At 36.5% G+C, this 17,095-nt stretch overlaps 1 long non-coding RNA gene across 2 annotated transcripts in view; it reads right to left on the bottom strand.

Annotated features, from left to right (window-relative positions):
- The window catches only part of LOC134486366 (uncharacterized), a 38,708-nt gene that overhangs the window by 10,264 nt on the left and 11,349 nt on the right, over positions 1 to 17,095 (bottom strand). Inside the window, exon 4 of one of the 2 annotated variants that reach the window (XR_010065196.1) lies at positions 1 to 1,483. This exon is cut by the window's left edge and continues 2,911 nt beyond it. The exons of the other annotated variant lie outside the window; for it this stretch is intronic. This is a non-coding gene — a long non-coding RNA (uncharacterized LOC134486366). The remainder of the gene's footprint in view (positions 1,484 to 17,095) is intronic. 2 annotated transcript variants of the gene reach the window in all.

The raw sequence follows: 17,095 nt of genomic DNA, 5'->3' as shown, positions 1-17,095 counted from the left end.
TCCTATTCATCAATCTCTCTTTTGCCCACTTGGGTTCTTGAAATCCCATAGGGGAGACCAAGGCTTAACTTCTACCACTCTAAAACCAGCTCAGCTTGCCAATGATATAAAGGCAGTAGTGGGGAGCTGTCCTTAGAAACAAATATGGCTCACTACTTAAGTTACTGCCAACAAGCATTGCATTTAAAATTCCTGTGCTCATTTTACAAAAGGCTGGCTATCCCCGTAGACACACTCTTGTCACTTCTCAATGAAATACCTTCAGAACAATGTTCTTCTCAGACACACACGCAGTCACACATCACCACAAGTACCGCGGAACATAACTGGGGTAAAGTGCACCATTCTGTGTCAAAATTGCATTCATAGAACAAACGTGTGTCAGAAGCTTCCTTACTCTGTTCATAACAATATGTCTCCACGTAGGAGAAGGCAAGCCAGTAAAACAGCAGCAAAGCCATCAGTTCTGACTCATGGCTGGATTGGGTTGAAAAGGAAGAGAAGAAATTGCACTTTAGAAAAGAGGTTTGCAGAAAGCAGCAGAAAAAGACTATACAGCAGCTGAACGGAGCAAAGTAGGGTGAGAGCTACCAAGGAGGACTCTTGCATAGTGAAGAGAGTCAAAGCTCCCCCTTTCTTTTCAATTAGTTACTTGAACATTAGTACAGCTATGCTACCTGTCTCCCTACAGAACTTCTGCAGCGTATACCTAAACTCTGTCCTGGAACCAAGCTTGATCCCTCCTTCAGGAAGCGCATGTTTAATGATCTATCAACAGTAGTCAAGCCAGGAAGGCGTTTGCTTTTCTCTTGATGAGCTGCTACACAGCCAATGTAAAAGTCTAGGAATCCCCCTTCATGTGACAACTGTTCTGCCAGCCTACAGAATAAGTATCGATAGATGTGACTCACTGAAATTACTGCATTATCACATAATTTATGCAGGTATAATATTATGCTCCATGTGTTTATATACCACTGACTCCAACTTCTTTTAAAACAGCTCTTCTTCTATACCACTCTGTTCTCTGTGTACAACCCCATATGTTTAGCCTTCCAGGACTCAAATGCTGTAAACAATATTTTCTACGAAGGTGCTGGCAAGCAGAGAACAAGGAAACTGGGTTAGAGGATTCCTTACTAAAGTCTAATAGTGAAAGACTGAAATGCTCTGAAAACTTGCATGCTATTGCTTGAAGAAGAGAGATCTGTGAGAGAGGAGGTCTGGCTGGGGATGACACGGGCTACAGCTCCTGATGTTTAACGTCATAGTTACTCTGGGTGCATGTGGATGAGTACTGGGCACTGAAGTGTTCATAATGGGAGAGAGAGGGAGAAGCAAAATTAACAACCAAATCAGGTTGGCACATGGCTTTAATCCTAGCACACAGGAAACAGAAAAAGCAGATCTCTGTGACGTAGAAGCTAGGCTAATCCGCATAGCAATTTCCAAGACCTCTGGAGCTACAGAGCAGCATTCTGTTCTAAAGAAATAAAAATCACGTTAAAAAATTATAAGAACTTTTTAAAATTGTTTTTCAATACAACCAACCACTTGTACACAAATAGAAGACACAACACTCCTGGTGTGCATATCATGTGTGTTATGTAAATTCTGAGATTTTAAAACTTACAATATGCACTTGTGCATAGTCTATATTATGCAGTATAACCAAGCATTCACACTTTAAAACTAAAGAGACAACTTAAAGGTAAGCTCGATTCATGATTTCCGATTACAACTCATAACCACGTGAATAAATGCAGTTTTATATTATTAATAGGTGCTAGAGAGACAGTTTTAGAAACTTCATACTAGAGAGTAAAATTCTGCCGTAAGTTAATGTCAAAGTTTGCCTTAAACCTGTTCTGTATTATGAAGCTACCAGTGCACTTAGAGATGACTGAGTCAAAGGCATTACACAAGTACAAAGTAGCACACATATTATTAACCTTTCTCTGGTTGTTTCCTCATCTGTAATATGGGGTTAATGATATTTCTGTACCTCACAAGAATGCTGTGTGAATTAATGTTTGTAAAGCCCTTTAAGATCCACGGATGAAAGATGCCATAAAAGTCCAAAGGTGGTAATATTATAGTTATTGAAATTGGAAACACCAATAATGCTGGGAACTGAATATATATTTGGTTGCAAGGCACCCAGTACATTATGAATTTATGGGCACTTACAGAAACTTGCCACTTCAAAATTAATGTTTTGAGTCATACGTATATACATATATCCTTAAAATATATTTAAAACAATATACCAAACATTTGTAATTTGTCCATAACTGACAAAAATACAGTATTAGTACATTTCATGTTCATTTCTCATTACAGTAAGTGCTTCTGTAGAAGGCAGTATACCTATACTCTAAATTATATAATATTAAATTGGTCTACTTAGAGACAGGCAGTAAATGACATGGTAAAAATGTTAAGATCATTTAATGAAATAATTATCTGCACTTTTCTTATCATGGCTCTGTTTTTACGTTTACATTTCGAATCAACTCGAACAGTTTAAAAATATTAAGCACACAGTCCCTAACAATAATCTTTTTTGGGGAGGGAACATAATGCATGTTATCAGCTGTCACCTTCTGTCACCTGAATTTTAGGTGGGTATTAAATATTTTATAAAATACTCAAGAGATCTTTTTCTTGTTTACTAAACTTTGAAACAGGAAGATAAAATAAGTTTTTTGATACTGAAGGTTTTACCTAAACATGGTCTCTTTTTGTTTGTCTGCTAATTGATCACCTATCAGCCACTTCATAACCACTTGGGCCACATTAAGTATGGAAACCTAAAATTACAGAAGGCATGTGCTCACACACATGTGGAGGTGCTGTGTAAAAACACATAGAAGAACCAACATAGCTAACCTTCTCATGGCCTCAGTTTAAGGAACTTCAGACCCTCTCTTAGAATGTTTCATGACTTCTGTCCTAACTTTGTTATAAAATAATGTCTATTTTTCTAAAAAAATGTGGAAATGACTGTCAAAGAAGGAAAATGGGTTTGAAAATCTGAAAGGTGAAAATAAAGATTGATCAGCTAGACTGAAACTGCAAACGTGAAGCTGGTATTCAAAAGACATTCTTTGTTATTGTCAAAGGGGAGGAAGGGGGTAGTCAAAGGGAGGACTCATTACCCTTGATCATAATGTGGGGTGAATTAGCACACACGGACTGTTTTCTTTTTTTTCAAATCATATTTTAGAGATGTTCTTAGGTTTAATTAAAAGAAAGCACTATTTTGTCTTTTAATCCATTGAAACGTGATTTCCAGCTGAGTAAAGAAAAGGTTATCTTCAAATGATGGTGCCAGAGCAGTCAAGCAAAAAAACAACAGAGTTCACAGGTAAGCCAGGGAGTCAAGCAAATGTTATATTTAGAAAGTCAAGAGCTTTGTTTTGGCTGTTTTAGAGGCTTTCCCCAATTTATGAGAGGTTCAAGGTTACCAAGCTCAACACCAGAGCTCAAAGTCATTCCACGGTTTATTCAATATTCAAGCTCCAAGATTTAAATGTGTAGTACAAAGAGGAATTTGAAACTGGGGGCTACTGAGTTGGAGAGTGTAAAGGTAAATTATAGTAAAGGTCACATGGGCCAGTGTATTTAGAGGAGGATAATAAGCAGGAAACTATATTTAGAGATAGGAAATTAAGGAGCACTCAATTATTTTAAACATCTTATCCAAAATGCAAGATTTCACATGTATATTTATAAACATGATACTTCCTGGACAAGATGTATAATAGGTAGTGAAAACTGTGCTATCGTGTGACCCATTTCTACTCTAAATATGGATATTATATAAGTTTTGTTTCATCTATGCTCTTGAACCCCGATTTCATCATAAATTTTGTTTTTAAATCCATAAACTCCATGCTTATCATTTGGCAAGACAATGGTGTCCAGAGTGATAAAGTACACTAGAACATAAGAAGCAATGACACTTCACATAATGCTTTTTATTTTGACCAATTTATAAACATTTAATATTCTAACTATCATTTTACATCTATTAATCAATTAGTTTTATCTCTCTCTCTCTCTCTCTCTCTCTCTCTCTCTCTCTCTCTGTTTCACTCAGAGTGCCACAGGGCTGGAGTGGTAGTTAGAGGACAGCATGAAGGAGTTGATTGTCACCACCATCTACCATGAGGTCCCAGGGATCCATTCCTGGTGGTCAGGCTCGGTAGCAAGTACCTTGGTAGCAAGTACAGAGCTAACCACTGTACCCCTGTTCACGAAATCCTTGTAGATGAGAGAATAACGCTGTGTGCATAGCATTATTGAATTCCGACAGAAGGTATTGTAATGTTCTAAGACATCATTTCTTAATTTAATATTTATAAAAGCGGTTAATTCTGATAAACATGAATGATTTGCTCAGGTAGATACAGTACTATTAAGAGAGGCAATGGTTGGCTTATTCATATGAAGTTAAATTTGAAGTCTTGACTCGTCCGATGTATAATTCCTTCTGCTCAACTTAACTCCCTACCTTTTCCTTCTTTTACAGACAGGTTTATTTAAATATGGTTGTATATAAAACCTACTATAGTCACTCCATCATCTTTGATCCTCCAGACCTTGAGCTGCATACTAAACACAGAAACTGTATTTCTCTAATTATTTACTTTCCATCTTTGTATTTATACTCCTTTTCCTATCATCTCTCAATTCAGTATCACTTCCGGTTCTAGCTAACATCTCACTTTCATTCTGTATCACTTCCTAGCTGTTGCTGTCTCATCTATGGCTCCCTAAATTGATCATTTTCAAAAGGTTTTGTTTTGCTTTTGCTTTTGCTTAAATGCAACAGTGAAGAATGTTCTCATACAGAGCATGACTTTTGGTCCAATTTGACCTGTCAGTTTTCTGCTTTCATTTTGGTTTTGGTTGTGATTCTGGTCACTGAACCCAGGACATATGTTATGATAGGCAAATACTCTACAATGGAACTAATACTCCCAGCTTTCTAGCCTGCTTTTGTGAAAAAAAAATTTGGACACAGCCTCATCTGTTCTTTCATAACAGAAAGGATCTGGCTCAGAACTTCTGTATTTCTACCTCTTTATAGAGAAAAATCTCCCAATTCCTGCCTACCCTATTCAATCAATGAGCAGGCAAAGGGTTTTTACCAGGGGAGGGGTTTGTTTTGGTAATGTTGCTGGTGATGTCTACAGCAACATGTATCATCCAGTGTTCATATGTTACTTATTTGTGAATGAGTAAATGTACCTCTTGAAAAGTATTAAGTACTGAGTGTAGTCCCAAAGCATGGGGATCCATTTAACATTTTCATATCTTCTTTGCAGTTGTATTACATTTCCCTGTTCAGATTGTTCCCCCAAACCAAACTGAAGTAATAAATGATGGTAATTATTTTGTTTCTTTTCAGTCCTTTAAGGTTAAACACTATAATTCTCTTTCACTTCCAAACAATAGCATCAACATTTACTCGAAAAAATAGTAGTTAGAATAAAACTACATTGTTTTCGAATAATCACATATGCTATTCTCCCTAGTGTTTCCTGGCTTTTCCTTTTCCGGAGGTAGATGACCAGTTCTATCTACGTGTTAGTTAAGGCTCTGATTCTCTGCTCAAATTAGTTGCAAAGCTGATCATGACATTCTTATGGTTCTCTGATCTCATCTTTCCATTTATTCGTCACTATGACACTCACCTCCATCATTTTAACAATAATTTATCAAAATTATCAAAATCTTTATCTGACAAGACAGTGGTCCTATAGCGTGTGGCCTATAAGCTTAAGTCTATCACTGTTTCCTTCCTGACAAGACTTTCATTTTGTTCTCTCTCTGTCTCTGTCTCTGTCTCTCTCTGTCTCTCTCTCTCCCTCCCTCCCTCTCCTTCTTCCTCTCCCTCTCCCTCCTCTCCACTCTCCCCCACTCTATTTTATGAAATACCATTTCTCAATCCATTTTGCTGCCTTTCCTTTTTCCTTCAGATTCTCAGAATTTAACACACTCTACTCCTTAGTTCCTCTTATTTATTCACTCTTAAGGATCACCATTCAATTCTGTAAATCCAACAAAATGCACTTGCTTACATTAACCAGGGCCCAAGACCCTCACTGGGGAAATGATGGCGCAGTCTCTCTGGAAACTTTTAAAGAGAGTTTAATTAGAGAAATATTTACTTATTAGATGGTAGGTAGGATTTTATAGCATTATAAGTGATAATATAAGACCTTAGAATAAGCTCCAGCAGAGGGATGGTCTACAGTAACGTGCTCCAACAGGCTTGTACAGGCTTACAATCAAATTTTGGAAGATTGTAATACATTCATCATTAAGAAGTACATTACTAAATTCATTAAATAATTACACTTTTAAATAATGCATATATATAAAACTTCTTATTTCTAAATCTTTTGTGGTTATATAAAATTATGAGATGTAGATATAGCTTGGATGATGTAAATGATATATAAGTTCTATTAAACTCTTTCATATTCAATTCCATCAGATTCAATTATATCACATTGGTAGCTTAAAATTTGCCATGGGAAGAATGGTTATACCACCAAGATCTGTGACCACATGACTCCTGATTTGTTGTACTGTTTTGCTGATTTAATAGAGTCATGAAATTAATGCTAAGCTAGTTTTAATAAAGTGGGTTATATGTAAATTATTGGTGACTATAGATGCCACACTGTGAAAATAACTTTAGGTTTTGGTATTTTACTCGTCTAGTAGTCTAAAACTATTATCCAAATCACTGACATCAGTTACAAATGAATTACAAAATCCTTCATCTTTGTTTCACTTTCATCTGTAATATTGACAAAAAATAAGAAGAATTTTTATCAGATTTATCCATGTTTATCAATTATAAGAGCTCAGCAATGAAAACATTATCCTGTGAAAATCAATTGGTGATAAGAAATTTATTGTAGCACATATTTTATTGTCATTGTAAGCTGTGTCATACATATCATTCCTAATATTGGTAGGTGATATTTCTATCATTAAATATTTGTGTCTGTGTACACGTGATTTCTAGACATCTTAGTCTTAAATATCTGCAGTATACCACTCCATCATCACCTTCTTGAGGCTAAGAGAGTAAAATCTTAAGAGAAAATCTAGGGGCTGGAGAGATGGGTCAGCAGTTAAGAGTGCCTGCTGATTTTCAGGAAAACCAAGTTTAGTTCCCAAAACCCAGTTTGGGCAACACACACACACACACACACACACACACACACACACACACACACACACAAATTAAAATAAATTGTTAGAAGAGGAATCCTCAAAAAAGAGAGTATATAGTGATGAGCATTTACTAGCAGCTAAACATTTTGGTTAGGGGACACAGGAAGCTTTGGTAAAATGCTTAGAAAGTAAGTCCATAAAACAAGAACTTTTTTTTTGGGTTCTTTTTTTCGGAGCTGGGGACCGAACCCAGGGCCTTGCGCTTCCTAGGCAAGCGCTCTACCACTGAGCCAAATCCCCAACTCCAAAACAAGAACTTTTAACCTCACAAATCTCCTCTCATTCTTTCATTACTCATGTTCTACCCTGTAGGGTAAACCTGAGCAAAAGCCAAAGAGAACTCTGCTATTATTTCATGGAGTACAAAACAAAATGGATAGTGGAGAGTGACTCCAGGGCGAGCCGAGGACTTTAGACAGAAGAGTAGCATCAGTGTGTGGTGGCATGCACTTTAGTCCCATCACCTATGAAGTAGAGGCACATAAACAAGTGGCTCAGAAACAGAGGAAATAGTGCTGTTCCACTGAGCAATTCTCCCAGGCATGTCCAGTTTCCATAAATACTGACTTTCATCAGAAGCTAAAATTTAAAAGGAACACATTGTGTTTTGTTGTCCGTAGTGGTGGTATTTTGTTTTGTTTGTTGGTTTTGTTCTGTTTTGACTTGGTTTGGTTTGGTTTGGTTTTCGGGTCCAAAGAGAGGACAGTACAGCGAAAATCCCTATTTTGAGTCAGTAATTTTTCTCTTCTTTTTAAACTCTTGACTTAGGATGCTGAGAAAACACACCTTAAACTACTGAGCTTGCGATAATCTGTTGCTGTCGATGTACAGAAAATGAATACAGCATACAAAGTCGTATCAGGTGCCAAATAGTCAACTGAGTGGCAAGAGTTTGATCACACACTGACGTGAAGTCTAAAGATACATCCACAGGATGAGAAGAATAAAATCAGCAAAGCTACATTTATTATCTCTGCTCTTCTGTAGCTGTAGCTTAGCTCTCTTTGTTGGCAAATGACGTGTGGAACTTCCAATGAAACCACAGGTGTGGCCTGAGAGAAATATACTTCAGGAAGTCAAGGCAGAGGTGAAAGTTGTCTGCTTCTGAAGTTTACGCATGACTTTTGAATTTGCGTGGTATCTTTCATAGTAGCTGAGATCCTTTTGAGATGGGTTATTACTTTTGATTTAGTATTTTATCACAGGGCCTAGAAAGAAGACTCGGGTCTTATGAGTTCTCAATGCCCTTGAGAAGACATGGTTACCTAGAACACACGTTGGATGGCTCACCAATCCCTGTAACACTCTAACTGTAACAGATCCGCATTTAATATCCAAGGGCATACAACTAAGGATTTCCTGTGTCTAAGTTTACTTATTAAATATACTTGATTATCATAATTAAAAATATTTTAAATTCTCTTTGGACATCTTCTGAATTAGAATCAATAATGATTCTTCTGTATGTTCCTACTCTAAATATTACAGCTTAAGTGAATTTTAATTCTCTGTGGATTGATACCATCGAAGAGGCTATATCTGATGATAATATTTCGTATGGTATTCTTCAGAATATAGCCTTAACCAGCAACAAAGTGCCACATGGGAAGATGTCTAAAGTGCAAAAGTCTAAAGTGCAAAATCTGATGTTCTCTAACCAAACTTGTTGAAACTGTGGGACCTAGCGGTCTTTTGAAAAAAAAAGTTCTAGATCATTCTGATGCAGACTAATATTTAAGATCATTTTCTCTTATGCGTACAGTCATTATTTTCTTCTAAGTGGGTGTGAAGACTCTGCTATGCTTTTGTGACCTTGCTTCCCAATCTTTGTAAGAGTGCCTAGCCTCTTTGAATAGAACACTCCAAGTCTGTAAACTTATTTAGGTCTGAATAAAAGAAGCAAATCTCACTTTTTCAACTCAAGTGAAATTTATGTGTGTCACGTCTCCTAGGATTTTCCTCCTATGTCAAGATGTGCTTTAGTTGACAAACTTTTTCTTTTGTATCTAAAGGACTAATGGTGTACTAAGTGTTCCCCAAACCTTCTGAAAATAGAAAGAATCATTGGTTTATAATGAATAAGCATCACTACTTGACAACAAATTCTCCATCTCTATCATTATCATTGTAAAGAAATCCATTATACCAATAATATGTTATATAGAATATAACACCAGTAATATATTTCAATACAATTCCCATCAAGATTCCAACACAAATTTTACAGACATTGAAAGAGGAGCTCTCAACTTAATATGGAAAAGCAAAAGATCCCAGGATAGCCAAAAAAATTCTGAACAATAAAAGAACTTCTGGAGGAATCACCATCACTGACGTCAAACTATACTACAGAGCAATAGTGATAAAAACCACATGGTATCTGTACAGGGGCAGAGAGACTGACCAATGAAATAGAATAAAAGACCCATAAATAAACCCACACACCTACAGACACTTGATTTTTGACAAAGAAGACAAAACCTCGCAGTGGAATAAAGAAAGCATCGTCAACAAATGGTGCTGATCTAACTGGATATCTGCGTGTAGAAGAATTCAAATCGATCCATATTTATCACCCTGCACAAAGCTCAAATCCAAGTGGATCAAGAACCTCAACAAAACCAGATATACTGAATCTAATAGAAGAGAAAGTGGGAAATCATCTTGAACACATAGGTAAATGAGAAAATTTCCAGAACACAACACCAATGGCTCAGGTTCTAAGATCAACAATTAATAAATGGGATCTCTGGAAACTGAAAAACTTCTGTAAAGCAAAAAAACACAGTAAATAGGACAAAGCAGCAGCCTACAGATTGAGAAAAAATTCTCACTAGCCCTATATCTGGTAGAGGGCTACTATCCAAAATATAAAAAGAACTCAAGAATTTAGACTTCAAAAACCCAAATAACTCAAAAAAATGGGATACAGAGGTAAACAGAGAATCCTCAACAAAGGAATCTCATATGGCAAAGAAACACATAAAGAAATGTTCAACATCCATAGTCATCAGTGAAATGCAAATCAAAACAACCCTGAGACTTCACCTCACATCGATCAGAATATCGAAGATCAAAAAGTCAAGAATCAGCAGATGCTGGTGAGGATGCAGAGAAAGGGGAACCAAACTTAGTTGCTGGTGGGAGTGCAAAGTGTAAATCCACTCTGAAAATCAATCTAGTAGTTCCTCTTAAAAATTGGAAATAGCACTATATTGCTCCTGAACATATACCCAAAAGATGCTCTACCACATCATGAGAACACGTGTTCCACTATGTTCATGGTAGCTTTATTTGTGATAGGCAGAACTGGAAGCAACCGAAATGTTCCTCAACTGAGGAATGGATACAGAAAATATGGTTCATTTACACAGTGGAATACTATTCAGCTAAAAATAAAGACATCACTAATTTTACACATAAATGGATAGAACTATAAAAAATAATCCTGAGTAAGGTAACCAAGACCCAAAAGGACATGTATGACAGGAGCCTAGCATGACAGTCCTCTGAAAGGCTCTATCAGCGTCTGATTGAGACAGATACTCACTGTCAAGCATTGGTTAGAGACTCTTATGGAAGAGTTTGGGGAAGGACCAAAGGAACTGACAGGGATATCAACACCATAGGAAGAACAACAGTGCCAGCTAACCTAGATTCCTGGGAACTTTAAGAGACTAAGCTAAACCAAAGAGCATACTACGTAGGATGGTACGAGCCCCCTAGCACACATGTAGCAGAGGACTGACTGCCTTGTGTGTCCTTTATGGGAGAAGAGTGCCTAATCCTGTAGAGACTTTGTACCCGAAAATGTGGGGATCCCTGGGGGGAGCACCCTCTCAGAGGCAAAGGGGAGAGGGAATGGGGGGAAGAACTCTGTGGAGGGGTCCAGAAGGGAGGCAACATTTGGGATGTGAATAAATAAAATGATTAATTAATAAAAATATAAAATTATTTTTATTCAAAAGAATTCATAATAGCTATCTTACTGTTACCCCTGGCATTGACGGAGCAGACAACATGGATCACCATTTCAGTTAGGACTCTTTATCAATGTGTTCTTTAAAAGTGGCACACCATCAGGAATGTTTTGGGCAATATAAGATTAGTTGAGCACATGGAACTATAACAAATCTACTCCAGTATTTCTACTTCCTGAGACTATTTTTCTATTTTTTATAAGAGAAGTCATATTATTTACCATCCTTGAAGGAAGACCACAACTGATCAAATATAGGACTGTTAATAAATGTAATAATAAAGTCCAAATTCATTGTCATGGGCTAGAAGACACTAAGAAGTGTCTATATGTATGTAAATGAAACTATATATAAATAACATGTATATAAGCATATAAATATTATATTATATTATATACATATATGTGTTATATATAGTGCTGAGATTCAAGTAGCTAAACATAAAAATATATGTATGTATATATATGTACAAATATTATATTACCCATACATGTGTATATACACACATATATACATGTATATATAATATAATACACACACACACATATATATATGTATATATATATATATATATATATATACTCCAATCTCATTGGTCCTATGACTGTTTTTAGAAAACACTCCTCTAAACATATTACTATACAAACATGTTTTTAAAATTTTTCCTATTCCTGATATTTAGAGAGTATGACCTCAAGTCTTCATCTCATTCTGAAATCATTCAACTCTATTTTGTCATGTCATGCTATGATAGTCATCGTCTTCCCTGATCACCAAAGCTTAAGTCGCATGCATAATTATACTCTTTATCCTCCTCTGGCTTTACCTTTCTTCACTACTAGAAAGAGTTTTTATTATGGTGATTTCTATTCTATCTCTTCTCCACTAGAGTCATTGCTCACACAAAGACAAGAACTGTATCTGAATAGTTGATATTCCTATCCATAGTGCTTACAGCCATGTGCAGCTCGTAACATGGGATCAATAAACATAACCAAACATCGGATAACATTATAAATCTTATTTTTTAAAATATTCATTCATAGCATAAGGCACATTGATTAGGGAATCATAGAAGCATGTTTGGTTTAGCTGTTCTGAAAAGGTTCAGAGTTTGGGCCCAACACTTAGTTGTGCTCTGTATGATTTATTTCACTTTGAGCATTGTTGGGTTTCTTCTATATTTTGAGTGTATAAGTAAATAAATATACACGTAAGGAAAATAGTGGGAATATTGTTAATTCTAATTCTCCATAATTCTAATTCTCTACATCATTGTCACAGCTCCACCCAAAGCTTTTTTTCTACGTGCTTCTTACCTTAGTGTTTGCACAATTATTACTTAGTCCTTGTGCCTGGAAATTTTGCAAAGCTTCAAGGTACACCAAGTCATGCAAATTCAGTACTAGTGATTTGACGCAAGTTTAATTTCTTTCTAATCATTTCCTGTGGTATGTTATTAGCTAGAGTCTTATTGCATGGTTGATTAATATACTTACAAAGGACTGAAAGTGTGTGGACAAAATACTCTAATATGCAACCGTCACGTGCCTCAATGGCATTTGGAGATGCTCCTACTGGACTTGACACATCAAAGGTTTAGAGTCATTATGAATGGACTCGGGATTCTCTCAAAAGGTCCAAAACTGGATTGCTGGTTCTAAAATTTTATTTACTTATTTTCTGTATGTGATTACACAGTGTCTTCAGCACACCAGAAGAGAGCATCAGTTCTCAATGCAGATGTGGTTGCTGGGAATTGAACTCAGAACCTCTGGAAAAGCAGTCTGTGCTCTTAACTACTGTGCCACCCCTCTAGCCCCCAGCACTTTTTCTCATATAGGTTGCAATGGGGACTCTTCAGCCTGGAAAAAACTCCCGACTACAACACAAAACCCTAGCTGAGGCCCCAATCTTTTACCTTTGACTTCTTATTTTTACCAACTATGAGGAGTAAATTTATCTTAGAATTTCCCGATTTTTCTTATTTCCAAATTAAGCTTTCACTAATTCCTCCATGATGAATTTAAGTAGCATTTCCTTTAAAAGGTATTCTTTAATGGACCTGTCACATTTAATTATTTTTTTTCTCGTTTATTTCAGTGCATATTGATTATGCCTCTCTTCTTCTTTGGATTATAGCTAACGAATGCCTGGTTTTGTTACTGTCCAGAGAGTATCTCGAAACTCAGAATAAATCTTCTCTGTCTCTTTATTTATTGGTATTTCTTATTGTAATAATTATTGGATCAATGTAATACATATATAGTAAACATTTGTTTAAATGAGTTTGCTCCAGAAAATTAAGAATCTTGGCTCATTTTTCCTCTGGTAAATCTAGAGAATCTGTGAGAATTTTCTAAAGACGCAGACAGAGATAAAGCAGTGACCCCACACCCCCACAGTAGCACCTTACCTTTTAGAATGGTTTCAAAAGTATTCATTGAAGATTTTGCACGGCCTCAACTGCACGGTCATTGATCTCAAAGTATCAAAGACAAAGTCTCTAGATTTGCTATTCTGATTTTTTATGACCCTTGATTGACATTCTTATACATATACAGATAGGCATGCCAATTTGGGGGAACATTGTTCTGAGTTAAATCCTAAGGAAATCAAGAAGCATAATTTGTTGACAGATCACAGGTTTTATGTCTGAGAATCTTAGTAAGTTACAGCATTTTATGATATCGAACACAATATGCTTCATTAATAGTGAGATATTACTATTTTTAGGATATCTAGTATCTCTACCTCCAAGCATAGTGTTAAACTCTTGGGTATAAATTGATATCAAAGGGGCTTGGTACAATCTCTCCAGCTATATTCATCCTAAGAGTACTAACAAAGACTACCAGAATTCTTTGATTGAAAAGAAAGAATGCTACACAATGGTTTTAGATGCTTCCCTATTGAGATTTAAAATGTACCCAGGTTGGAGAAGTCCAGACTGCAGCATAGATGACCTTAGGATTCTATATTTAGAAAAAAGAGGGTGAATGCCAAGAATCTCTATATCTATTTCAAGTTTTGAAAAAAAACCACAATTTCTAGAGGTTATGTTCCTCTTGCCAGAATAGATTAACAACTAATTTTAAAACCTCTTCTGCAATATTCAGAGAGATTAGTGATGTGGTGTAGGCATTCTCCTCTATAATAGATGTCAATATTATGATGCAGGATCCACTTCTACTAAGACGTACTATGATGATGATGAAGAGGGCAAGGTATAAACCTTTACAAACCATCTTATATCTCTCCAAGTGTAGAACAAAAATAAATGCCTTTTGTTTCATCAGCTTAACATAGCAGCTACATTTCTCTGAACCCTAGGCAACTAGCTAACAAATATAAGTAATTCATTTTCCACTGATAATTGACACCTTACATGGAATAGATCACCAATCTATTCTTTGTGTAGACACATTTAAATGTAGGTTGCCTCACCCCTTCCCTTCGTCCCTCTCTCTCCCTGCTTCCCTCTTGCCCTCCCTAACTCCCTTGGTTTGTTTCCCTCCTTGCTTTGTTTGTCCCTGCTTTCTCATTTAAAGTTTATCTTCTCGATTTATTCTTTGAAAAGTTGTATACATGTATACAGTGAAACCTGTTCATCTCTAGCCTCAAAACCAGCTGTTCATAGATGGGGACGTCCTTTGCTTCCCCATCTCCAGCTGCCCTTAGGTAGTCTGACAACATTATCCTCTCCCCAAACCATGTCCTGTTTTACCACTCATACTATTCTACTAAGTCAATTAATGTCGACTCTAGGTGCATGGGAATAAGGTAACTCAGTTCTTCAATAAGGTAACGGTTGCAGCTTCTCATTCATGGGCTGTTCTGACTGCAGTTCTTTTGTTTGTGCATCTATCTTGGTGTTTGGGGAGCAGTTACAACAATCAAAGGGGAAACTACTTTCTTTTCTCTTTCTTTCTTTCTCTCCTCCTTTCTTTCTTTCTTTCTTTCTTTCTTTCTTTCTTTCTTTCTTCCTTTCTTTCTTTCAGCAGCTTCTCACTAGGTAATTTAAATAGTCCTCAAACTCATTAGCCTTCAACTTCCCAGTTTTGGTACTTTTAAATTCACTTAGTATTTTGAATTTATTATTTTTGATAGGTTGGATTTGACACAGGGTGCTGGTACATAGTGAAGGCTATCTTTGAAAGCTTCATGTAGCTGAGGCTGGCCTTGTACTTGAACCAGGCCTCCTTCTTTATCTTCACAAATGGTAGAGGTAGAAGGAGTGCCAGCATTCATGACTCCTTCTTTGTGATTCCAAAAGCGAATTTGATTTTTGTGAGTACTTATATTGGGTAGAGAGAAATACAAGACATATTTACATTTATGTAATATTAGTGAGAGGATTTATTGTTGATACTATTTGACTTCTAATTCCTTGACGTTGCTAATATTTTGAAAAAGGTTAACTTTTCTAGCAAAAATTTGGTTGTATCCACAAGGCTTCTCAATGTTAGTTACACATGTGGAAATACCAAATGTTTGGCATGGAACTGCATGGCTGGCAGCATGATTCAGTAAATAAAAGTATCTGTCACCAAGCCCAATGACCAAGCTCCAATCTTAGGTCTGTGGTGGAAGGACAGAAAGACTTCTGCAAGCTGTGCTCTCACTACATGTACATACCCCTAAAATAATAAATGAACAAATATTTAAAATATAATAGAACAGAATTCTTCAAATACCTGAGAGGAGTACGTTGTAGCTCAATAATAAATATTGCCCATGATCAACGTGGGCAGAGATATGATGCCCAGCATTGTGTATAAGTTTTTGCTTCATGATAGATATTTGCCCATGATCAACATGGGTGGAGATTTGACGACCAGTGTTGTGTAAAAGACCAAAGAGAAGCTAAAAAGCATCCAACAGTCTACTTCCAGCTAAAGCGAGTGGTAGAAATGAAAACAGAAGCAGCAAAGTTGTATGGTGTATACTGAAAGGGAGACGGTGATCATTGGAAAGACATTAAGCAAGCAAAACAGACAGGCAGCATGGAATAGAAACCCCACAGAAGAGAGACGCTGGAAGAAATTCAGATCAGATTTAGCATTGCCGGAAAGGTGCTGGAAAGGCGAGCCTCGCAACTTCTAGAATGCCAGAAAGTGAAAAGAGCAGAGAGAGTAAAAGGACAAAATTTATTATCAGTTTCCCGAGAAGACTGAGACAGGGTTAATATAGAGTTTTTCTCCGACGTAAGGGGCACTAGGCTACTAACCCTGATTTTACTACCAAATAGATCTAGCAAGAGAGTGATAAAGCAGGCTTCACCCCCAGAGACCCACTCTGGGAGCTGCTGATAGCTCTTCAGAGAGGGAATCCTGGGTAGGATGCAAATTACCATGGTGGTTTGTCATATAAAAATTATACAGGATTACCAAAATAATAAAAATATTTTTTTAAAAATTTATGTGCATATGTATTTCTGGACCTTATAAAGGGTGTAAAAAAATTCTCAGTATTCCTCAGTCAACTCATCTAAAACGCCAACATTTTTTTCTCCCATTCAGAAATTTTATTACTAATTGGGCATATTTGGCTACTCTGAATTTGGCCTTTGCAAGTTTTGGTTCATGTTAATAAGTATATTTTATCCTGGATCATTCTATTCCTCACTAAATAAAATGTTTGTTTGATTAATGCTGACTAAATTACGGCTTGCTTTCTTTTGCTATTGTCTGTCACTGTACAATGAAAAGAGGCTTTCTGACTCCAGTGACGCACGAAGCCCCGCCTTGCTATCTTACGTCACTAGAATTCTGGGCTTTGAGTGAGGGCAATAGTAACAGCGGCGGCAAGAACTGAAAGAGATGGTTTTCATAACACGTAGTTTTCAAAGA

The sequence above is a fragment of the Rattus norvegicus genome, chromosome 3 (assembly GCF_036323735.1).
Source record: "Rattus norvegicus strain BN/NHsdMcwi chromosome 3, GRCr8, whole genome shotgun sequence".
In the NCBI taxonomy this organism is placed as follows: Eukaryota; Metazoa; Chordata; class Mammalia; order Rodentia; family Muridae; genus Rattus; species Rattus norvegicus.
This window is presented reverse-complemented; position numbering and strand designations above follow the sequence as displayed.